This window comes from Lagenorhynchus albirostris, chromosome 3 (assembly GCF_949774975.1).
Source record: "Lagenorhynchus albirostris chromosome 3, mLagAlb1.1, whole genome shotgun sequence".
Taxonomy (NCBI): domain Eukaryota; kingdom Metazoa; phylum Chordata; class Mammalia; order Artiodactyla; family Delphinidae; genus Lagenorhynchus; species Lagenorhynchus albirostris.
The window spans coordinates 80,972,646-80,998,885 of record NC_083097.1 but is presented as its reverse complement, the minus strand read 5'-3'; the positions used below and the strand labels follow the sequence as shown (position 1 = coordinate 80,998,885).

Sequence of the window (26,240 nt, the reverse complement as noted above, 5' to 3'; positions counted from 1 at the left end):
ACTAGTTGGTTAGCTCCCTGAGAATAAAGACTGAATTATTCGTGTTCATTTTCCCACCTGCTTAGTGCAATTCCTGGTGCATCTGACACGCTTTTGTTCTAGACTGCCTTCTTAAAGATACTTTTGTAGCAAACAGCCTTGGAAAATAGAGGTAGTATCTACTTCCAGAGCAAGGACATGTATTTTTCTTTTCTTTTCTTACTGTTCAAGATAATAAAGATATTGTCTCCCTCCCAGGCAAAGGACAGATTTGCTTGCAGTCCTTTATAGTTCCTCAGCTATGATTCAAACCCACTGCATGCACAGTACCTATTTGGACCACTTAATGTCCTCCCCATGGGATTTGGTGGTTAAAGGAAAATAATGATACAAATGTGAGGTTCATACAGTTCTTTGTACCCATGAGTAATAACGTCTCTTGGCTCTGTCCTGAGACTCTTTTGTCACTTCTGACAACATCCATGAAACTATGTCAGGCTAACTTCTTAGCATTCAAGAAGAGTAGAATCTCAGACCCTGCACATTTATGGACATTTAGGTACTCAATGGATGTATGTTAAATGTTTTTCACTGAATTATGGATGACAAAAGGAAAAAAATAAAACTCAGTCATCTAGTCTACATTTCTCTTCACCCATTTAACACATGAGGAATCTGAGGTTCAAATAAGTTAAATGACTTATTCTCCAAGGTGATGGTTAAAACATATTTTTGTGAACATTTAGTCCATGGGTAATTATAAACTTTATCGTTTTGCTTTATTTAGAATATGTAAGGAATTTTATGATCATGTAGAATATAACTATAAAAACATTTTGCCATGTGATGTAGTGCTGATGTTTGTTTTTTGCATTTACAAGCAGATTGGCAGTAATGAGAAATGAAAAAGGAAGACAATATGTACATAATGAATTCTTGATGAGTCCAATTTTTTCATAGTTTAATTAGGAAAAAAGTGAAAGAATTAATTTTTTACATGGTCCATGGTAAGATAATCGTACACATTTTGGCAAATCTATATTATCCAACACATTAAATCAATGCTATTGATTTAAATTTTATTGATGTTAAAATTATGATCATATTCAATTGGTAATTTTGTTTTTTAAACTTGTATGAACTATGAACATGATATATCTATAGTTATATTTTTATATAATATAAATATAAGAAATATTATAAGTAATATTATATTCTAATAATCTAAATTAACAGGGAAAATACATAATTAAGTTTTCTAAAGAAATCTGTACAGGTGCCTCAACTTACATTTCAGAAACTGCTCCAAGCCATAGACAAAACATAGATTACTTTAAAGCCAAGATCTTTCCATTGTGTCATTTTTATCTCCTTATTATTTACTATTTCTCAAAAGAAGAACAACAGAAAAATTTCCCTCTTGTCATTTAAACATTGATGAAGTGAAACAATTTCAGAACCTAAGTTATTTAGTTTCAAAGCTAGTAAATGATCTGGTAGTTGTGATTGAAATGTTTGAAGTTCCATTGACAAAAGGATATGGTAAAATATAAATCACTGCCATATTATTATTGATTCTATATTGCAATGCACTTGAATGCAAATTTGTGAAAATCAACATTTAGCTAAATGTTATACAATCCCTTCATTTTCTTACAAGATCATAACTTAAACACATAATATTCTCCCCTCTTCTCGAGCATTCAAAATATTTCAAGTTAACAGTGATCATTTTGGATATAATCCCACCTTCTAGTAAAATTGGTACATTTTCTTCTTTGGCTTATTTATTTAAATTGTTATTTATCATGTATAGTGTTAGTTATGCTATGCTCATTCTTTGTGATACAAGCTATTTATCTTCAGACCGCTTCTCATGTTATCTGTTCTTACCTTTTATTGTTTCTCATGTTATCTGTTCTTACCTTTTATCGTTATTATAATTATGAGATAACAGAATAAAGTAAATGAGTCTTAAGTTATGTAAAAATGAATATATTTTAAAGTTATACGTATTTTAAATTGACTTTACATATTGAAATTTAATCCATGACTTATGTTAATGTAACTTACACCACAGCAGTAATGACTTCTTAGTGGCAGAGCCAGAGATACTTGATCTTTGTCTGGCAAATGTTAACTTTAAAATTTATTTTTCTTGGGCTTCCCTGGTGGTGCAGAGGTTGAGAGTCCGCCTGCCAATGCAGGGGACACAGGTTCGTGCCCCGGTCCGGGAAGATCCCACATGCCACGGAGCGGCTGGGCCCGTGAGCCATGGCCGCTGAGCCTGTGCGTCCGAAGCCTGTGCTCCACAATGGGAGAGGCCACAACAGTGAGAGGCCCACGTACCGCAAAAAAAAAAAAAAAAATTTATTTTTCTTAAAAAGTGGTAACATTTCATCACCAATATTTAAATTGACCTTCCCTTTAAAGCAATATAAATCTCAACAGCAGAACCCTGCCAAAGGAACCTGTATGTTGTATGGAGAATTATTCTGACATTTGTTATATTGGACTAAATTTGGGTTTCTTAAGCCACATTCTTATGTATTGGTTAGAATCAGAAGGCATTTAAGAGGAAACAAAAAACCTAACTATACCTTTGTTTGAATAGTAATAATATAATAATAATCACAAATTCTAATTTTTTGACTCAAAATCTATTGATTGCTACTTATTGATTATGGAAATCCTGTAACCCAGGGTCAGTAAAACTGATGGGAATAATATTTACCAATCCCCAAGTCCTGGGCGGTGGGTAGAGGAAAGATTTGAATGGCCCTAGGGGCTCATTTCCTTTCTCACTTTGAGAGTTTAGTGGAGAAGAACATGCTCAATAGATCTGAGTTAGCTCCAGAAAAGAATAGGCTGATACCAGCAGCTGTGGTCTAGAGACTAACGCATTCTAACCTGACCAATTTCTTAACAAGCAAACTTGCATTATCACAATTCACATAGATCTCCCTCCTCCATCTTGTCCCTATAAAATGTAAAACAGTACGGACCCTGTTCCTATAAATGTGTAAAACAGTATGGAACAGATGTTCATATAAATATGTAAAACACTATGGATTTTTCTCCACTGGGGTATTGGTTTTAATGTATGTGGATTACTTTTGCCCAGCATGAGGTTTAAGATAATTAGATTTCCTGAATATATACTATACACTTCTCTACTGTCTGTTTTAATATTTTAAAACTCTCATATCTATACCAATATACACACACATTACCACCATTAACACCACCACCATTACCACCATCACCCCCACTAACAAATAGTAATTGGTGTCAGAATAGGAATATGCTATAAATATAACCTTAATTTCCATGAATAAAATTATATGTTGGCTTTAACTTTAAGAAAGGCATAGCTGATAGGTAGACAAATGTAAGTATAGATATATACATATCTATATCTATATCAATATATGTATCCTTTTGGTTCTGTTTCTCTAGAGATTATGGTAATGAGAGTGGTTCTAGAGGAAGAGAATTTTAAGGATGAGTTTTATGAATTGGTTTTAAGGTTTCTGGAACTGGTTCTTTAATCTGATTAGATGTAAAGATCTTAATGACACCGATGATCCATAGCATGAACTAGTAATAGAAATACACAAAATATCGACATTGGATGCTTCCAGTCAATCACTTATAAGACTCAGGGAGCTGGGGACTGAACATTGGGATGCATGTGTCTTTTTGAATTATGGTTTTCTCTGGGTAAATGCCCAGTGGTGGGATTGCTGGGTCATATGGTAGTTCTATTTTTAGTTTTTTGAGGAACCTTCATACTGTTCTCCATAGTGGCTGTATCAATTTACATTCCCACATACAGTACAAGAAGGTTCCCTTTTCTCCACACCCTCTCCAGGATTTATTGTTTGTGATACCTCATTGTAGTTTTGATTTGCATTTCTCTAATAATTAGTGATGTTGAGCATCTTTTCATGTGTTTGTTGGCCATCTGTATGTCTTCTTTGGAGAAACATCTATTTAGGTCTTCTGCCCATTGTGGATTGGGTTGTTTGGTTTTTTGATATTGAGCTGCATGAGCTGTTTATATATTTTAGAGATTAATCCTTTGTCAGCTGCTTCATTTACAAATATTTTCTCCAATTCTGAGGGTTGTTTTTTTGTCTTGTTTATGGTTCCCTCTGCTGTGCAAAAGCTTTTAAGTTTCATTAGGTCCCATTTGTTTATTTTTATTTTCATTATTCTAGGAGGTGGGTCAAAAAAGATCTTGCTGAGATTTATGTCAAAGACTGTTTTGCCTATGTTTTCCTCTAAGAGTTTTATAGTGTCCGGCCTTACATTCAGGTCTTTAAGCCATTTTGGTGTTTATTTTTGTGTATGGTGTTAGGGAGTGTTCTAATTTCATTCTTTTATGTGTAGCTGTCCAGTTTTCCTAGCACCACTTATTGAAGAGGCTGTCTTTTCTCCATTGTATATTCTTGTCTCCTTTGTCATAGATTAGGTGACCATAGGTGCATGGGTTTATCTCTGGGCTTTCTATCCTGTTAAGGAAGAGATTTTAGTACCTTATGTGCTCATAATTTGCGCATGCCTGAGGACAAGCTGCTAATATTTGGCTTCTAGTTTTTGAGTAGATAAAGCAAAGGGGTCAATGGAATATGTTAATTCAATGCCCATAAGATGAAAACATATGGTTTGATTAGGAAAAGCAAATAAATGCTTGGAAGAATTTTATCCTCTAAGGCCTCATAAATGGACGTTAGCTAATGTTAAGGAAAATGTTCTTAATGTTAAAGTACAGTATTCTGAGTGAAAAATCATGAGTATCATGCAAACATAACATTAAAATGACAAATACCTTATTCCAGAAATTCATTTATGGAGAACTAGTAAGATTTATGATGGCTTCAAAGATCATTTGAAAAACTAGGCATTTATATGTAGTGTTAGGGTAAGATTTCTCAGTTAGATACAAAACTGGCTAATATCCTACAAGGCCCTACCATGTAATCTATTTCTTCCCCTGGAAAGAAAGTGTTTGCCTCTCTGCCAGAAAAATTCTGCAAGTTAATCATAGGTTGGAGAGGTGATAGAAAAGTCAAGCCTGGCACTGCACTGAAAGTACAGCTAGTAATCTCTTAATAAGTCATTAAGGCTCAAGAGACTACCACTGAAAAAATAAAGAATAAAAAGAAAAGATGTGGTGAAGTCTAAATAAGCAATAGCAAAATAAAGAGAAAGTAATATAAAGTGATGAAAGGGATAAACACGAAATAATATTTTCAGAAAAAATTTGAAGTCTCTTTCTCTTAGTTGAAAATTGCTTTATGTGTAAACTTTTCTGTATTTAATATAGCCTATTCAAATAAAATATGCTGTGAGTTTTATAGAGGAATTTGTTTAATTAAAGGCAGCTTCTCATGCATAAAATCATTTTCCTTAAGAATGAAGAAATGCATATTTAAAGATTCAGAGGATTCTTTTTTCAGCTAACAAGTTAAAATCCCTTAAGTCATTTTGAAAATTCTAATCCCTAATTATGTTTAGTTTATTATTCTCAGAATTCTGTGATTGACCTCTGGTGCATAAATATAGGAGAGAGTTTCACATGGATATATTTGGGGTGCAGAATGCTGGGCTTATAGATAGGTATTCTTTATCTTATTTGAGTAATCATAACTATAAAACTCTCTCATATGAGCCCTGTTCTATCCCGATTTTTAATAAAACTGCCTTTTGAAAGAATAAATTATTTCATCTTATTTCTGCAAATTGTAAATATGTCACTGACTGATGACTTAGATTATATCTGAACTGATGACCTTGAGCTAAAAGGTTTAACATCCCATTATAAATCAATCCCCTGAGTCTTCTTTCTTCCCATTTGTGTTTTGTTATTATGTGCATGCCTGAATACTGTTATTTAAAGATACATTAGTGCTCTTAAGCACATACTGCTAAGTAACTCTAGTCACTCTCTTGTTTCCAGGAGAATATATATTAAATATTTATCATCAGAATAAACAAAAACTACTTACATTATAATTGTGATTCTCCCAAAATAAATCTTATCATACAAGAGTACTTAACCATCTGTCAGCACTCAGAGATTTGTTTTTATCTCCAGATTTAAAAAAAATTGTTAATATAGTAACATTTTTGAATATTATTTCATTCAAGGAACAAGATTTTGTACTGGAGAGAGTGTGGAGAAAAGGGACCCTTCCTGCACTGTAGGTGAGAATGTAAATTGGTGCAGCCACTGTGGAGAACAGTATGGAGGTTCCTCAAAAGACTAAAAATAAGAGTTATCATATGGTCCTGCAATCCCATTCCTCGGCATATATCTGGAGAGAACTATAATTCAAAAAGATACATGCAACCCTATGTTCATAGCAGCATTAGCCACAATAGCCAAGACATGGAAACAACCTAAATGCCCATCAACAGATGAATGGATAATGAAGATGTGGTACATATATACAATGGAATATTACTCAGCCATAAAAAAGAATGAAATAATGCCATTTGCAGCAACATGGATGGACCTAGAGATTATTATGCTAAATGAAGTAAGTCAGAAAGGACAAATACCATATGATATCCCTTATATGTGGAATCTAAAATATGATACAAATGAACCTATCTACAAAACAGGAACAGACTTGTCCTTGCCAAGGGGGAGGGGGAGGGGGAGGGATGGATTGAGAGTTTGGGATTAGCAGATGCAAACTATTATATATAGAATGGATAAACAACAAGGTCCTACTGTATAGCACAGGGAACTATATTCCATACCCTTTGATAAACCATAATGGAAAAGAATATAAAAAAGAATATACATATATGTGTATGTATATCTATATCTATATCTATCTATATCTATCTATATATATATATCTGAATCACTTTGTTGTATAGCAGAAGTTAGCACAACATTAAAAAAAAAGGAACAAGAGTTTGTCATTCTTTAGCTAAGTTAGCAAGGAAAATTATGGAAATGTGTGTTTTCCAAAGAATAATATCAGAGCATGTATAATTTTCTTTTTAAAAGTATCTATCCGTTTGTTCATCCATTATCCATCTGTCCATCATTCATCCATACATCTATCCAAGAAATATTTGCTGAAATCTACCATGTCCCAGATACAGTTCTAGGTACAGAAATAAAATGAACCTCTGTTCATATAGGAACAGTACATTTACTATAAATTTAAATTTTGATTGATTAGAGTAGACTTCTGTTCCTTTTAATGTATAGAATGTTATCTGACACACAGGGATATGGGACATTCTGGGTTTGATTTATCTTTTTATCTTTGCTTTCTCTCTTCTCTCTTCCTAAGTTATGCTTTTTATCTTTTTCATCTGCTTTCTGTTTGTATACCTATAACTTACCTCCTGTTACACTGCGTTATTTTACTATTCACATCCTCTATCAATATTTTTTTTACTTTAAGCAATTATGTTTCTCTTGCCACACAAAATTTTCCTTATTTCAACATTTTTCATGATAATTTGAATTCATTTTATTGAAAGTGTAAATGCTCCCATTAAAGTGCTTTTATTTTAAAACTTGTATGGAAGTACAATGAACACATTTTTAAAAAATTCTCCTTTTATATTTTTTTCACTATTTTGCCTTCACTGCAGTGCATTTGCTCTATTTCCCTAGGTCTCTATTTTTCAGTTATTCATTCTCTTTGTCAGTTGACTTTAATTTGTTTAAATTGCCTACTTATATTTATATATCATAATATATACTATTTGGTATTAGTAGCTAGTATGGACTCTTGACATCAAATATTTTTTTCACAATTTGATTTTCCCTGGTAAGTCATGCTCACTTTTGAACTCCAAGCAGGGTCCAGTGATGGACTGTTGGGCACCTTCTGTAGGTCAGTATAAAGTTGCCTCACCTTAAGTGGGATGAAAAAGAATGACCTTAAAGGCAGCCTACTCTTCAGTTCAGCTGGAGGCTTCAGGATTTGATAGGCAGGTAGAACCCTCAGTAATCCTCTTCTGACAGCAAGAAGGTGGTTAATTAATAACTTTAAAATTTGTGGTGAGTATTTTTCTGAGAACATTAACTAGAGTAAAAGTCAGTAAGCCTCCTCAGAATGAGGAAGTGGATGTAGAGATTTTAGGCCTGGCAACAGAGCATAGTCCTTCATAACTCTTTGATCAGCACCTCTTGAATTTCTAGGTGGGGTTGATACTTCCCTTTCCAATTGGTCACTCTTAGGAAAGTTGGGGGAAAAGAGACACATTTATATGCTTAGGTCACCTTCTCTGTCCTCTCTTACTGTAGTTGCTAATTTTCCGAGTTCGTTCTAACATAAAGAAGGAAAAAACTACATTAAAAATACTATACATTTTTAGCTCTAAAAAATAAGGGTATAGGATGCAGAATTCGTGTCTCTGCACAACTAGGGCACCTACCAGGCACTGGTGGGGGACCACAGACACCTAAGGGAATGGGAGAAACCCCCAGCAACCAGGTAGGATGTGGGGAGTGGGGGGAGTGAAGCGGGAGGAGAAGTGGTGGCCAGACAGGACTGGCGCCCCTGAGGGGTAGTTGGGGGAGGGGAAGGGATCCCACGCCCGAAGGGGGAAATTGGGGAACCATTGGGAGGACAGATGATTGAAAGGGAGCATGGCCAGGTTTCCCTTACCCACGTGGGCCCTGGAAGCCTGCTGAGACCCCAGTCCTAATCCTCTGCCCACCAAGGCCCCCCTCCAGCCACGTGGGTCCAGAGGGAATGGAAGGGAGGGAAGGGGAAGCAAAAGTAAAGCCCGGACCTCTGAGACTAGCACCTCTGAGGTGAGGCTAGGGGAGGGAAGGAGTTCCTACACCCAGCAGGACCCACCCACATTTAGGGGTCCAGCAGGGATGGGGGAGATGTTGGGGGGGGTGCGGAGGAACAGAAGGGAACGCAGCCAGTTCTTTCCCTGTCCACTTAGGCACCAGGGAGCCTGTTGGACTCCCAGACCTAATCCTCTGCCCTCGCAGCCTCCCTGCTGCCATGCAGAGCCCAAGCCCCGCCCCTACACTCTCACCCAGGGCCTTACCTCCAAACTCCAGAACTCCACACTCCAGAGGCCCTCCTTTGGAGGTGCTGCCTTTCCCCTTCTGCACAGGTCCTAAGCAGAGGCCCTGCCCCATGCTTCAGTGTCACCCTGCCTAGGCCCCGCCCCCAAGGCCTTCTCCTGCTGGCTGCGTGCATCCTGAGCCTAGGCCCTGCCACACGCTCAAACGTCATGCCCCCACTGGCCTAGGTCCTGCCCCACCCTAAACCCTGCCCCTGCTTAAGTTCCACCCCAGCCTAAACTCCACCCCCATAGCCAAGGCTTTTTTTTGCTTTTCCTTTTTTCCTCTTTGAGATTAGGGCTCTGTTTTACCTTGTTGATTCATTGTTGTTCATTCATTTATATTTTTATTTTTCCTAATAAATCTTTTATTTTTCTAATTTTATTTTATTCTATATACTTTGTTATTGTTCTCTCCTTTGGCTTGTTCCCCTCGCACCCCCTTTGTTCTTTTTTTCTTTTTTCTGTTGTGGTTTCATTTTACTTTGTTGCAGTTGTTTCAAATATAGTTTTATTTTTCCTAATATATTTTTTATCTTTCTAATTTTATTTTGTTTTTTATTCTTTGATATTGTATTACTCCTTCTTTTCCTTCTTTTTTTTTTTTTTTTTTTTTTTTTTGCCATGCCATGCAGCTTGCGGGATCTTGGTTCGTAGGCTGGAGGTCAGGCACAAGCTCCTGAGTGGGAGCTCTGAGTTCAAACCCCTGGACTAACAGAGAACCTCAGACCCCAGGGAATATTAATTGGAGTGAGACCACCCAGAGGTCCTAATCTCAGGACCAAGACTCGTGTCTATCCAACTGCCTGCAAAATCCAGTGCTGGACGCCTCAGGCCAAACAACCAGTAAGACAGGAATGCGGCTGCACCCATCAAAAAAAAAAAGAAAGAAAGAAATGGCAAAAAAATATGTTACAGACGAAGGAGCAAGGTAAAAACCTGAAGACCAAATAAATGAAGAGGAAATAGGCAGTCTACCTGAAAAAGAATTCAGAGTAATGACAGTAAAGATGATACAAAATGTCAGACACAGAATGAAGAAAATACAAGAGACATTTAACAAGGATCTAGAAGAATTAAACAGCAAACAAAAAGTGATGAACAACACAATAACTGAAATTAAAAATACTCTACAAGGAATCAATAGCAGAATAGCTGAGGCAGAAGAATGGATAAATGAGCTGGAAGGTAAAATAATGGAAATAACTGCCAGGGAGCAAAATAAAGAGAAAAGAATGAAAATAATTGAGGACATACTCAGAAACCTCTGCAACAACATTAAACGCACCAACATTCAAATTATAGGGGTCTCAGAAGACGAAGAGAAAAAGAAAGGGACTGAGAAAATATTTGAAGAGATTATGGTCAAAAAATTCTCTAACATGGGAAAGGAAATAGTCAATCAAGTCCAGGAAGCACAGAGAGTACCATGCAGGATAAACCCAAAGAAAGACACACTGAGACATATATTAATCAAATGATCAAAAATTAAATACAAAGAAAACATATTAAAAGCAGCAAGGGAAAAGCAACAAATAACATACAAGGGAATACCCATAAGGTTAACAGCTGATCTTTCATCAGAAATTCTGCAAGCCAGAAGGAAGTGGCAGGACGTATTTAAGGTGATGAAAGGGAAAAACCTACAATCAGGATTACTCTACCCAGCAAGGATCTCATTCAGATTGAATGGAGAACTTAAAATCTCTAGAGACAAGCAAAAGCTAACAGAATTCAGCACCACCAAACCAGCTTTACAACAAATGCTAAAGGAAATTCTCTAGGCAGGAAACACAAGAGAAGGAAAAGACCTACAAAAACAAACCCAAAACAATTAAGAAAATGGTAATAGGAACATACGTATTGATCTTAAATGTAAATGGATTAAATGTTCCAACCAAAACACATAGACTGGCTGAATGGATACAAAACAAGACCCATATATATTCCGTCTACAAGAGACCCACTTCAGACCTAGGGACACATACAGATTAAAAGTGAGGGGAATGAAAAATATATTCCATGCAAATGGAAATCAGAAGAAAGCTAGAGTAGCAATTCTCATATCAGACAAAATAGACTTTAAAATAAAGTCTATTACAAGAGACAAAGAAGGACATGACATATTGATCAAGGGATCAATCCAAGAAGAAGATAGAACAATTGTAAATATTTATGCACCCAACATAGGTGCACCTCAATACATAAGGCAAATGCTAACAACCATAAAAGGGGAAATTGACAGTAACATAATAATTGTAGGGAACTTTAACATCCCACTTTTACAAGTGGACAGATCATCTCAAATGAAAATAAATAAGAAAACACAAGCTTTAAAGGACACATAAAACAAATGGGCTTAATAGATATTTATAGGACATTCCATCCAAAAACAACAGAATACACTTTCTTCTCAAGTGCTCATGGAACATTCTCCAGGATAGACCATATCTTGGGTCACAAATCAAGCCTTGGTAAATTTTTAAAAATTGAAATGGTATCAAGTATCTTTTCTGACCAAAACGCTATGAGACTAGATATCAGTTACAGCAAAAAAACTGTAAAAAATACAAACACGTGGAGACTAAACAATACACTACTAAATAATCAAGAGATCACTGTAGAAACCGAAGAGGAAATAAAAAAAATATGTAGAGACAAATGACAATGAAAACACTATGGCCCAAAACCTATGGGATGCAGCAAAAGCAGGTCTAAGAGTGAAGTTTATAGCAATACTATCCTACCTCAAGAAACAAGAAACATCTCAAATAAACAACCTAAACTTACACCTAAAGCAATTAGAGAAAGAAGAACAAAAAAACCCCAAAGTTAGCAGAAGGAAAGAAATCATAAAGAGCAGATCAGAAATAAATTAAAAAGAAATGAAGGAAACGATAGCAAAGGTCAATAAAACTAAAATGTGGTTCTTTGAGAAGATAAACAAAATTGATAAACTATTAGCCAGACTCATCAAGAAAAAAAAGGGAGAGGACTCAAATCAACAGAATTAGAAATGAAAAAGAAGGAAAAATTGACACTGCAGAAATACAAAGGATCATAAGAGATTACTACAAGCAACTGTATGCCAATAAAATGGACAAATTCTTAGAAGAGCCCAAACTTCCAAGACTGAACCAGGAAGAAATTGGAAATATAAACAGACCAATCAGAAGCACTGAAATTGAAACTGATTAAAAATCTTACAACAAACAAAAACCTAGGACCAGATGGCTTCACAGGCAAGTTCTATCAAACATTTAGAGAAGAGCTAACACCTATCCTTCTCAAACTCTTCCAAAATATATGAGAGGGAGGAACGCTTCCAAACTCATTCTATAAGGCCACCATCACCCTGAAACCAAAACCAGACTAAGATGTCACAAAAAAAGAAAACTACTGGCCAATATCAGTGATGAATGTAGATGCAAAAATCCTCAACAAAATATTAGCAAACAAAATCCAACAGCACATTAAAAGGATCATACACCATGATCAAGTGGGGTTTATCCCAGGAATGCAAGGATTATTAGGTATATGCAAATCAATCAATGTGATACACCATATTAACAAACTGAAGGATAAAAACCATCTGACAATCTCAACAGATGCAGAAGAAGTTTTCAATAAAATCCAACACCCATTTATGATAAAAACTCTCCAGAAAGTAGACATAGAGGGAACCTACCTCAACATAATAAAGGCCATATATGACAAACCCACAGCCAACATCATTCTCAATGGTGAAAAACTGAAATCATTTCCTCTAAGATCAGGAACAAGACATGGATGTCCACTCTCACCACGATTATTCAACATAGTTTTGGAAGTTTTAGCCACAGCAATCAGAGAAAAAAAAGAAATGAATCCAAATCGGAAAAGAAGTAAAGCTGTTACTCTTTGCATATGACATGATACTATACATAGAGAATCCAAATGATGCTACCAGAAAACTAGTAGAACTAATCAATGAATTTGGTAGAGTTGAAGGATACAAAATTAATGCACAGAAATCTCTTGGATTCCTATACACTAATGATGAAAAGTATGAAATAGAAATTAAGGAAACACTCCCATTAACAATTGCAACAAAAAGAATGAAATACCTAGGAATAAACCTACCTAAGGGGACCATAAACTGTATGTAGAAAACTATAAGACACTGAAAGAAATTAAAGATGATACCAACAGATGGAGAGATATACCATATTTTTGGATTGGAAGAATCAACATTGTGAAAATGACTCTACTACCCAAAGCAATCTACAGATTCAGCACAATCCCTATCAAACTACCAATGGTATTTTTCACAGAAGTAGAACAAAAGATTCCACAATTTGTATGGAAACACAATAGACCCTGAATAGCCAAAGCAATCTTGAGAAAGAATAACAGAGCTGGAGGAATCAGGCTCCCTGACTTCAGATTATACTACAAAGTACAGAAATCTATGGTATTGGCACAAAAACAGTAATATAGATCAATGGAACAGGATAGAAAGCCCAGAGATAAACCCACGCACATATGGTCACCTTATCTTTGATAAAGGAGGCAAGAGCATACAATGGAGAAAAGATAGCCTCTTCAATAAGTGGTGCTGGGAAAACTGGACAGCTACATGTAAAAGAATGATATTAGAACACTCCCTAACACCATACACAAGAACAAACTCAAAATGGATTAAAGACCTAAATGTAAGGCCAGACACCATCAAACTCTTAGAGGAAAATATAGGCAGAACACTCCATGACATAACTCACAGCAAGATCCTTTTTGACCCACCTCCTAGAGAAATGGAAATAAAAATAAACAAATGGGACCTAATGAAACTTAAAAGCTTTTGTGTAGCCAAGGGAACCATAAACAAGACGAAAAGACAACCCTCAGAATGGGTGAAAATATTTGCAAATGAAGCAACTGACAAAGGATTAATCTACAAAATGTAGAAGCAGCTCATGCAGTTCAGTATCAAAAAAACAAACAACCCAATCCAATAATGGTCATAAGACCTAAGTAGACATTTCTCCAGAGGAGTTATACAGATTGCCAACCAACACAGGAAAGGATGCTCAACATCACTAATCATTAGAGAAATGCAAATCAAAACTACAATTAGGTATCACCTCACACCAGTCAGAATGACCATCATCAAAAATCTACAAATAATAAATGCTGGAGAGGGTGTGGAGAAAAGGGAACCCTCTTGCACTTTTGCTGGGTTTGTAAATTGATACAGCCACTATGGAGAACAGTATGGAGGTTCCATAAAAAACTACAAATAGAACTACCATATGACCCAGCAATCCCACTACTGGGCATATACTCTGAGAAAACCATAATTCAAAAAGAGTCATGTACCACAATGTTCATTGCAGCACTAACTATTTACAATAGTCAGGACATGGAAGCAACCTAAACGTCCATTGACAGATGAATGGATAAAGAAGATGTGATGTGTCACATATATACAGTGGAATATTATTCATCCATAAAAGGAAACAAAATTGAGTTATTTGTAGTGAGGTGGATGGACCTAGAGTCTGTCATACAGAGTGAAGTAAGTCAGAAAAAGAAAAACAAATACCATATGCTAACACATATATATGAAATCTAAAAAAAGAAAAAAAATGGTTCTGATGAACCTAGGGGGCAGGGCAGGAGTAATGACGCAGATGTAGAGAATGGACTTGAGGACACGGGGACGGGGAAGGGTAAACTGGGACGAAGTGAGAGAGTCTCATGGACTAATATACACTATCAAATGTAAAATAGATAACTAGTGGGAAGCAGCTGCATAGCACAGGGAGATCAGCTGGGTGCTTTGTGACCACCTAGAGGGGTGGGATAGGGAGGGTCGGAGAGAGATGCAAGAGGGAGGGGATATTGGGATATATGTATACATATAGCTGATTCACTTTGTTATGGGGCAGAAACTAACACAACATTGTAAAGCTATTATACTCCAATAAGTATTATAAAAGAAAAAGTATGGACATTTTGAGAATTCATGGTAATGACATAACCTCACTCTGAGTAACTGTTTTATTAGTGGGTTTAATAGTTAGAAAGTTATATTAATTATTTGGAATTCCAGGATAATAATAAGAATGTGATATTATAATTCTGCCTACCTTCTAAGTTTTTCATAATATGTGTAATCTGGTCCAGTATTTATTTATAAACCAAGTATTTATGGCTACAGGAGAAAAAACAGCCTTTTATTTTCTCTATTCTATTCAGAAAAGACATGCTATTTTAGGTGAGTTTAAACCATTTTTGTATATGTACTTCACTGTTTCGTTATCCAAACTTAAAAAAAGCAAAACCAGTATAATTTAAAAGAGATTTTCAAAATTATTTGACAATTTGTTACCACGATTTCCAGTTTTCAAGATATAACCTGTTTATGTTAGTAATAATTTTTACTGATATTCAAAATGTTCTTTTTGAATCTGACCCTCCTCTTGACAGGGACAAAAACTACACTGTTAACTCAGAAAGGCGACATTATTTTACATAGTTTTATATAGCCTCATGGCTCTTTAATGATATGACAAAGCATCTCTCTGCCAACCTGAACTTGCAGCAGGGAAACGTGATTAGAACTGCCACCAGAGAAGTCTTTCAGTCCTAAAGTCTCAGCATGGACAATTCTCCTTTCATGCCTTGCAGATCTTTCTGAATGGCACAGGTATCACACTACAGCATACATGGAAGCCATGTACGAGGGGAGTAAATATTGGTTAGAACCAGGAGCAAAAATATAGTTCTGAATGAGAACAATGACACAGAAACCTGACAAAGGATTCCCTCATGTGGCTGTATAAGGTCCTTTATATAGGGTCAGTGTGCAATGTGATGATCTAGATTAATCTTATATAAGGCTGTGGGAGTATGGGTTAAAAGTAAAATATATAGAAGCTTTGAGAGTCCTTTAATATTTTCTACAATTTATAGTGAATTCTTTAAAATTTTGCTATCTATCACAAACTGCATAACATAAGTACAAAGTGGTATGAGTTTCTCGTGGGTTCAGGAGCAAGTCTAGAATAGTGCTCAATGATTATTTGTGAATTTGCATGAATTTTCACATAGTCAATGCTAAATGATATCAAGCCTTTTACATACTGTAATAGTATTATAAATCTGTAATAACATTATTATTTTTCATGACATTTTCATTCTAACAAGATTAACTATCCCTAGTGATCCTCACAAATATCAAGTTATCAAACTTTAAATACAAACTTAGAATGTGGCAGTGATTCACTATTTATATGCCAGTGCAGTTTTTATTTGTGGGTGTGTTTCAGGGAGAATCCCAGGAGGAGTAACTCTGATGACTATCTTTGTAATTGTGTTTCTAATCTTGTTTTATATATCTGTGTGATATATGAAGTAAGATTAAAAGGTAAGTTATGAAATTGAAAACAAAAAGAATAGATAGAAGGAAATAAGTTGTGATAATCACATTGCTATTTCCCTTTGAGAGGTGTTTTTGGAGTCTTTCCCTCTCTGAGAATAGGTTTTAAAATTTGTTTATGATGCTTTGTAATTAGCATAAGTCCCCAGAGAGGAGAAACTGTCTCAAGAAGAGTTCTCTTCATCTTTTATGAGAAATGCTTTGATACCAATGACTCTCTCACCCCTTGCTTTATATTACTTTAGTGAAGAGTCTCCTGGCTACTGTCATCTTGTGAAATGGAAGCATAATCCATTTGCTTTGCCACATAAGCCATCCTTGAAATTTGGTCAGAGCTCGTTATGCTGCCTGTGCCTCATTTGGACCGAGGCGTGGAGGAACATAAAACCAAAAAATTAGCTTGAGGCACAGACAGAATGGATTTCAGTTTTGTAAAGAATTAGAAATTGCTTTAGGATAGATGGATTTTACACAGATAGGAAATAAATGTCCTCTGAGAAGAACTTGCAGGTAGAGAGAATGAGTGTAAAGTATAAGGAGAGTGCTGGGAGAAGGGACAAGTACACAGAGAATGAAAATGACAAAGAGGTGTATATGAAATGCCATTAAGAAGGAATATTATGAAAGTGTGCATACTAAAACAAGAAACAAGTGCAGCACTAGCTGTCTAAAGGAAAATATTGCTCATATATCTGGCCAGAAGTGCAATAGGAAATAAATTTGAGAAAGTTAGTTATTGAGCATGTATACAAAACAAAATAAGGCAGTAAAATATGTAAAGTTTGGAATCACATGCACTTTGTTACAAGTGTGAGATTGTGAGAGTAATTTAAATTTGACAGAAAAATAAATAACTGGAGTATCAGTATAACAAAATATAAGCTGATTTGGAAATACTCAGAGGGTAGTGAGAAAATAGAACGAAGAGAAACACGTACTCTTCCTGTGGCTATAACTTTCATATAAGAAAGTATATTATACTTACATTTTATATGCAATTGATTGCCTTACAGAATACAAACTGAAGTTAAATTATATTAGTATTCTTGGTCCAGGTTAGGCAGTAAAAAGAACCAATGCCCTAAGCATGCTTTTAATAATGCTGCACTTTTAGTGCTTCCTAAATGCACACTGTAATTTTTCTTTTCCTGTGACTGTGAATATTTCTTTTCTTCTCTGCTTCCCTCCCTCTTTCTTTCTCTCTCTCTCCTTCTCTCCCTCCCTTCCTTCCTTCCTTCCTCCCTTCCTTCCTTCCTTCCTCCCTCCCTTCCTTCCTTCCTTGCCATTTACCTGTGACCAATTTCCCCACTCTGTGTAACATCACAACCATGCTGCTTTTCCATGATACTCAGCTTTCTATCTCTCTGTCTGTCATCTATCCATGTATTTATTTATCTATCAATTTTCTAATTCTGTTACCGAACTCAGGTTCAGCTGCTTGCCACTCAAAAGCCAATAATCGAGAGGCAACTGTCAGTAGAAAGGAAAGATGCTTTAATCAGAAAAGCCAGCAATCTGGGGAGAAGTTGGACTCATGTCCAGAGACCAACTCCAAAGATTCTGCTCAGCCATGACAGTTTTTTTTTTTTTTTTTTTTTTTTTTTTTTTTGCGGTACGCGGGCCTTTCACTGTTGTGGCCTCTCCCGTTGCGGGGCACAGGCTCCGGACGCACAGGCTCAGCGGCCATGGCTCACGGGCCTAGCCGCTCCGCGGCATGTGGGATATTCCCAGACCGGGGCACGAACCCGTGTCCCCTGCATTGGCAGGCGGACTCTCAACCACTGCGCCACCGGGGAAGCCCGCCATGACAGTTTTTAAAGGAGATAAAGGTGAGGTGTGGGGGAGAATATCAGTGAATCATCTAGGCAGGAGGTGGGTTCTGTATCATTCTCTATTACTTGTAGACACTCCAACTCTCTGTTTGGATGTTATCTTGCCCACATGATTTGCCTGCAGGATTGCTAAGGGAGCTGTTGGGGGTGAAGAGCTGGTCATTATTTAACTACTTAATTCTTCTTCTTTTTTTTTTTTAATTCTTCATTCTTACTACTTCCTTTTATCTAGGAGAAGAATCAGCAGGTTAGGCAAGGCACAGTGTGTATTCAGGAGAGCATGTCAGAAGTTAGTTTAAATTGCCTAGTGATCTTGTTCCTATAATTAGGTTCTTTCAAGGTTGGAAAGGGACAAAAATGGGCAAGCAGGAAAGGGGAAAAAGAGCTGCTTTCAATTCTACCTATCACTTTTCTAATTCTATGAACACAAAATGCGTATACATATATAGATATTTATTTATTATTTTGAAATTTTATCTGCTCTAGGACAGGCTGAGAGGCTTCTAAGCTCTTTCTGTAAAAAATTTAAGGACAAGATTTGGGAAGTTTCTGGGTTGCCTTAAGTTACCTTGTGAATGAAAACTTACTCAAATTTACCACTTTCTTTGTAGTGTTTGTCCACAAAATGGATAAACTTGTTTAGAGGACTATCAAGTAGATAGGCTGATTTCCTGGTCATACTACACTTTCTAATTTCATGATAATAGATCTTTATCATCCATAGAAACCTGTATTGAGTGCCTTCTTTGAGTAAGGAAGTGAAAACCTGTGTGTGTGTGTGTGTGTGTGTGTGTGTGTGTGTGTGTAATTATTATTTTTAGTCTAATGTGGTAAAGTCTAATGTGGTTACTGCCTCTAATCTACCATTTTTAGTTGCCTGAATGAGGCAAGTAACTTTACTCCTCTGAGTTTCTGGTTTCCTCATATGTAAAATAGAACATATAATAAAAACTGCCTTGAATTGTTGTTTTTAATAAAATAATAAATATGTGTTTAGCACAGTACCTGGCATGCAAATAATACTCAATGAAAGTTAGCTATTATTATAAGGTGATGATATGCATATATATAAATATAGAGATATATAGTAAAATTATAAAGTGGGTCATGCTAAAATTTCAGGATATTCCACCTAACACAGGAGTGAGGGAGATAATGAGATGGTTTGCATATATTGGAGGAAGGCTGTCTAGACAGGGTAGATGGAAGTGATAACAGAAGAAACAGAATGTGGAAGCAGAAGTACAAGCTGGACAGTGCCACAGAGACCAATTTTAACATACTGTGATTGTAGAAGAATGAGTATGTAGAGCGCTTTGGTTTTGTAGCTTACTTGATTGTTTGAGATACATTAAGTTTTGAATATAATAATTGTATGTGTCCTGACAGTCTTGAAATTTTATTTGGGACCAGCTGGAATATCTTGTAGCATATTTAATAATGTTCTTTGTCCTGAAAGATAGATGAAAAAGTTCTCCAGTTGTTGAAACAATCAGATTTTTCTTTTCTTTAATAACGTGAAATCTGATGCTGTCTCCCCAAACAGGCTATTTTTCTTTACACTATTGACCACGCCCCAAATTAAGGAAAAGGTCACATTTAAGATTTTTCTTACCATTATTTTTTTTTCTGTCTTCTTGAAACTCTTCCAAGACATGTCCTGGGGTTTTATTGAAGTTCATTATGTTGTGAAAGGTGATCTTTGTCAGCAGTGAGAATCAAGAACAAAATGCTGAGTGTTGGCAAATTCTTGGATATTTATAATCTCATCAGCGATGATAGACACTGTTGAGAAAAAAATGTAAGCAACATTTTAATAATTACCATGAGACTTTCTGCTTCTTTAGTTATATGAAAAAAGCTTTTTTGTTTTTTCAGAGCAATAGTTATAGTATGTATCATGTACCCCTTCTCTAAACTCCAGATTTAAAAACTTGAGAAGTTTGTTTCTCTTTGGTTTGCACTTTTGTGTTACATTAGTTGCAAAAGCCTTAAAGTTGAAAGCAAATTGAGAAGTATTGATTCAACCTAGTTTTAGAGACAGTAGTTTAGAAAAATAAAATCATATGGTTGTATTGTACATATCTCTTATAAAGTGGTAATTTCTTTCTTTGAACCAATGCACTTTCTAAAACAGGTTTGAAATAATTCTTAATACAGACTTCATAGACTCTTTCTCAAAATGAAGACACACTGTATTACACTGAATAGATTACTAATGTTTAAGTAGATTATTTAAAATATTTTTTAGCAATTTGTATTTTATCTTTAAAATAAAGTGGTTTCTAGAATGTGTGGTGACCAACTGCACCAATTTGCCTAGAACTGAGAGGTTTCCTGGACTGGCCTTTTAGTGCTCAAACCAGACAGTCCTAGGCAAACTTGGATGGTTGCTCTTACCCTAAATGTATCACACAGAAAAACAGGTAGTGTATAAAAAAATAGATGAACATCTCCTATATGGCCTGCATTTGTCATATATTCACATTTCAAATTCAACCAACAGAAATTAGTTCAGATTCTTAGAAAGGATTCAATATATTCTATTTATCTTAACAAATATATTTGTATAAAGAACAACTACTTTTGGAGTATCTATGGTCATATTCAAATGAAATATATATGCACCAAGGAACTCACCATTTAGTATTAATGATAATATTCACAAAGTTCTTGCTATTTTAATTAAGGTGAGATCATAATTGAATTTTAAGTCAGATTAAACGGGAAAACAAATAACTGTGATATGAAACTGAGCAGATGGTGGTCACAGATAATAAAGGAAGAAAGAAGTAATAAAAAAAACACAGAGTTGAAATCTACCCTTTTTCTGTTTATCTCTAAACTCCTATTTAATTTCTAGAGTTCATTAAATTTTAAGGTAGCAATTTAGGAAAACCCAAGACAATTAGATGCTAATCTAGGATAATTTGTTTCAGCTGGAATATTGATTGAACCATACAATATTTGTAGTCAAATACTTTGCATTATTGATGAGCATTAGCTAGCAAGCATTTTATATATTGCTTCCACTATGTTAACAAGGGAAAACAACACTAACAACAGTAAGCAGATGCATAGGAAGTTCTCTGAAAGTCATTTGGGACAAACTTTTTTTTAGTATATAAAACTTTAAATCTCCCATTGACAGCAATTAAATATCCAGGTATTGCTCCGTTTCTTTGCTTTTCATTACAGCAAGACTTCGTGTATGTATAGTCCATGTTTTCAGTCTCTACCTTCTCACATATCATATTATTCCTATGTATATACTTATTTATATCTTTAGCAGTGATTTTTTCCATTTTGCTTAAAATACATAACAAAATGTCCATTAGCCTCTTAACTTTTTTACTTTGTTGTCAAGGTATCTCAAGCATAATGAGGCAATATATAATTTTGATTCTGATCTGTGCCTTTCTTCCTCAGTTCAGTAGCATGCATCATCAAACCAATCTATTAACTGAACTTAAAATCCAAGAGGCATAATTGATTCCTTTCCTGCTTCCTAGAATATTGTATAGTACTTAGTTGAGTTTAACAAAAAATTGTTAAATCTCTTAATAAAAATTTAATAATATTTAGAAAAACATAAAAGAGAAGTTGAAAACCATACTGTATCAAGCACCTCCTCTGGGTAAGAAACTTTACACTTTTATTTTTTATTGAAGTTTAGTTGATTTACAATATTACATTGGTTTCAGGTGTACAACATAATGATTCAATATTTTTATAGATTATACAACATATAAAATTATTTTAACATATTGGCTGTATTCACTGTTTTGTACATTAATTCCTTGTAACTTATTTATTTAAAACCTAATTATTTGTATCTCTTAATCCCCTTCACCTATTTCGCCCCTACCCCAACCACCTCTGGTAACTGCTAGTTTGTTCTCTGTATCTGTGAGTCTGGTTTTGTTTTGTTATATTCGTTCATTTTATTTTTTAGATTCCACAAATAAGTGAAAACATACAGTATTTGTATTTTTCTGTCTGACTTATTTAAATAAGCATAATATCCTCCAGGTCCATCCATGTTGTTGCAAATGACAAAATATTATTCTTTTTTATGACTGAGCAATATTCCATGATATATATATATATATTATATATATATATATATAATATATATATATATACATGGCACATCTTTATCCATTTATCCATTGATGGACACTTATGTCGCATCCACATCTTGGCTATTGTGAATAATGCTGCAGTGGACATTGGGATGCATATATCTTTTGGAATTAGTGTTTACATTTACTTTGGATAAATATCCAGGAGTGGAATTTCCGGATTGTATGGTAGTTCTATTTTTAATTTTTTGAGGAGCCTCCACATACTGTTTTTTCATAGTGGCTGCACCAGTTTACATTGCCGCAAACAGTATACCAGGGCCCCTTTTCTCTACATCCTCTTCAACGCTTTCTATTTGTTGTCTTTTTGATAATAGCCATTCTGACCGTTATGAGGTGGTATCTCATTGTGGTTTTTGATTTGCATTTCTCTGATGATTAGTGATGTTGAGCATCTTCTCATGTACTTGTTGGCCATCTGTTTGTCTTCTTTGAAAAAATGCCTGTTGAGTTCCTCTGACCATTTTTCTAATTAGACTGTTTATTTTTTGATATTGAATTCTATGAGTTCTTCATATATTTTGGATATTAACCAGTTATCATACATGTCATTTGCAAATGTCTTCTTCCATTCAGTAGGCAGCCTTTTGTTTTGTTGATAGTTTCCTTTGCTGTGCTAAAGCTTTTAAGTTTGGTTAGGTCCCATTTATTTTTGCTTTTGTTTCCTTTGCCTGAGGAGACATATCCAAAAAAGTATTGCTAAGACCAGTGTCAAAAAGCATACTGCCTATGTTTTCTTCTAGAAGTTTTATGGTTTTAGGTCTTCCATTTAGGTCTTTAATCCTTTTTAAGTTTATTTTTGTATATGGTGTGAGAAAATATTCTAATTTCCTTCTTTTGCATGTACTGTCCAGTTTTCCCAGCACCACTTATTGAAGAGACTGTCTTTTCCCCATTGTATATTCTTGCCTCCTTTGTTGTAAATTAATTGACCATAAATGCATAGGGTTTATTTCTGGGCTTTGTCTTCTGTTCCATTGATCTATGTCTGTTTTTGTGCCAGTACCATACTGTTTTAATAACTGTAGCTCTGTAATATAGTTTGAAATCAGGGAGTGTGATACCTCCAGCTTTGTGTTTTGTTTTGTTTTTCTCAAGATTACTTTGACTATTCAGGGTGTTCTGTGGTTCTATACAAATTTTAGGATTCTAGTTCTGGGGAAAAAATGTCATGGGTGTTTTGATAGGGATTATGGTAAATCTGTAGATGGCTTTGGATAGTATGGACATTTTAACAATGTTAGTTCTTCCAATCCATAAACACAGGATATCTTTCCATTTATTTGAATTCATGCCCTTATAAAAGAGGTCCAAGATATCACCCTTTACCCTCTTTTGCCATCTGAGGATACAAGAAGTCTGAAATCCAGAAGACCCTCACCAGACCATGCTGGCACCCTAATCTCAGACTTTCAGCCTCCAAAACTGTGAGAAATACATTTCTGTTGTTTTTAAGCTACTCAGTCTGTGGTATTTTGTTATAGTAGTCAGAACAGATGAATACAAACGATTTCTAAACTAGTAATAGAATCGTATGTAATCAGTGAATAGAGTGATAAGGGTGGTGCCGGCCAGTAACTTGAAGGAGGATATCATGCTTCCAAAGGTCCTATGTTATTCCAAAGCAACCAGTGCATATCACTGCCATAATGCCTTCCATAATTATTTATTGCAATTCTCTGTTTACTTGTCTGTACTCTAGTTAGACTGTGATATGCCTGAGAGCAGACAAGGGTTTTTTTTCTAGCATCAGCCTCATGTAAGTGTGTTTTCAGAAAGAATGTCTTTTAAAAAAAAAAGTGAGGTAGGAAGGAAGCAAACTGGAAGGGATAGAGAGAGGAAAAGCAATAAAGAGTATGTCCATGACAACCAAAGACTGCTCTTGAAAATTTTATGTCCATTTGTTCTGAGGTATTCTATTACGGTGATGGCTCTTTTAAGGTAACATGGCCCTTAACCTGTAATGCGTCTTTCCCAGTGTGTGTGTGTGTGTGTGTGTGTGTGTGTGTGTGTGTGTGTGTGTGTGTGTGTGTCTGTCTGTCTGTCTGTCTGTCCAGTTGTCCCTATCTCTAGCCCATTTGTCTCTATACAGACATACCTCGGAGATATTACCAGTTTGGTTCCAGACCACTACAAGAAAGTGAATATCACAGTAAAGCAAGTCACACAGATGTTTTGATTTCCCAGTGCATATAAAAGTTAAGTTTACACTATACTATAGTCTATTAAGTGGACAGTAGCATTATATCTAAAAATATAATGTACACGTTTTAATTAAAAAAACTCTTTATTGCTAAAAAATGCTAACCATCATCTGAGCCTTCAGGGAGTTGTAATATTTTTGCTGGTAGAGAGTCTTACCTAGATATTGATGGCTGCTGACTGAGAGTTGGAGTGGCTGTGGCAGTTTCTTAAAATAAGACAACAATGAAGTTTGCTGCATTGATTGACTCTTCCTTTCATGAGCACTTTCTCTGTAGCATGAAGTGCTGTTTGATGGCATTTTACCCACAGTAGAACTTCTTTCAAAATTGGAGCTAATCCTCTTAAATGCTGCCACTGCTTTAGCAACTAAGTGTATGTAATATTCTAAATCCTTTTATTTCAACAATCTTCACAGCATCTTCACCAGGAGTAATTTCCATCTCAAAAACCATTTTTTTTGCTCATCCATAAGAAGCAACTCCTCATCCATTTAAGTTTTATCATGAGATTGCAGCAATTCAGTCGAATCTTCAGCCTCCATTTCTAATTCTAGTTCACTTGCTGTTTCTTCCACATCTGCAGTTATTTCTTCTGCTGAAATTTTGAACCCCTTCAAGTCATCCATGTGCATTAGAATCACTTTCTTCCAAACTCCCGTTCTATGAACAGGAGTTGATTTTTTGACCCCTTCCCATGAATCACAAATGTTCTTCATGGCGTCTAGAAGGGTGAATCCTTTTCAGGTTTTCAACTGACTTTGCCCAGATCCATCAGAGGAATCACTATCTATGGCAGCTATAGCCTTACGAAATGTATTTCTTAAAGAATAAGAACTGAAATTCTAAATTACTCCTGATCCATGGGCTGCCGAATGGATGTTATGTTTGCAGGCATGAAAACAACATGAATCTCCTTGTCCATCTCCATCAGAGCTTTTGGGTGACTACCAGGTGTATTGTCAATGAGCAGTAATATTTTTGAAAGGGAATCCTTTTTTTTTTCTAAGAATAGGTCTCAACAGTGGGCTTAAAATATTCAGTAAGCCATGTTGTAAACAGATGTTGTCATCCAGGCATTGTTGTTGCATTCAGAGCACAGGCAGAGTAGATTTAGCATAATACTGAAGGGCCCTAGGATTTTCAGAATGGTAAATGAGCACTGGCTTCGATTTTAAGTCTTGGGCTGCACTAGCTTCTAACAAGAAAATCAGACTGTCCTTTGAAGCTTTGAAGCCAGGCATTGACTCCTCTCTAGCAATGAAAGTCCCAGATGTCATCTTCCGATATAAACCTGTTTCGTTAACATTGAAAGTCTGTTTGTATAGCGTAGCCACTTTCATTCATTATCTTAGATCTTCTAGATAACCCACTGCAGCTTCTACATCAGCACTTGCTGCTTCACCTTGTACTTTTATGTTATGGAAGCGGCTTCTTTCCTTCAACCTTATGAAGCAAAATGAGCTTCAAACTACTTCTGCAGCTTCCTCACCTCTCCCAGCCTTCATAGAATTAAAGAGAGTTATGGCCTTGCTCTGGACTAGGTTTTGGCTTAAGGGAATGTTGTGGCTGGTTTGATCTTCTATCCAGACCA

The 26,240-nt window shown here is 35.6% G+C and overlaps 1 long non-coding RNA gene across 1 annotated transcript in view; it reads left to right on the top strand.

The window, feature by feature from the left end:
* The window catches only part of LOC132518160 (uncharacterized), a 522,958-nt gene that overhangs the window by 208,745 nt on the left and 287,973 nt on the right, over positions 1-26,240 (top strand). The gene's annotated exons all lie outside the window — the stretch shown is intronic.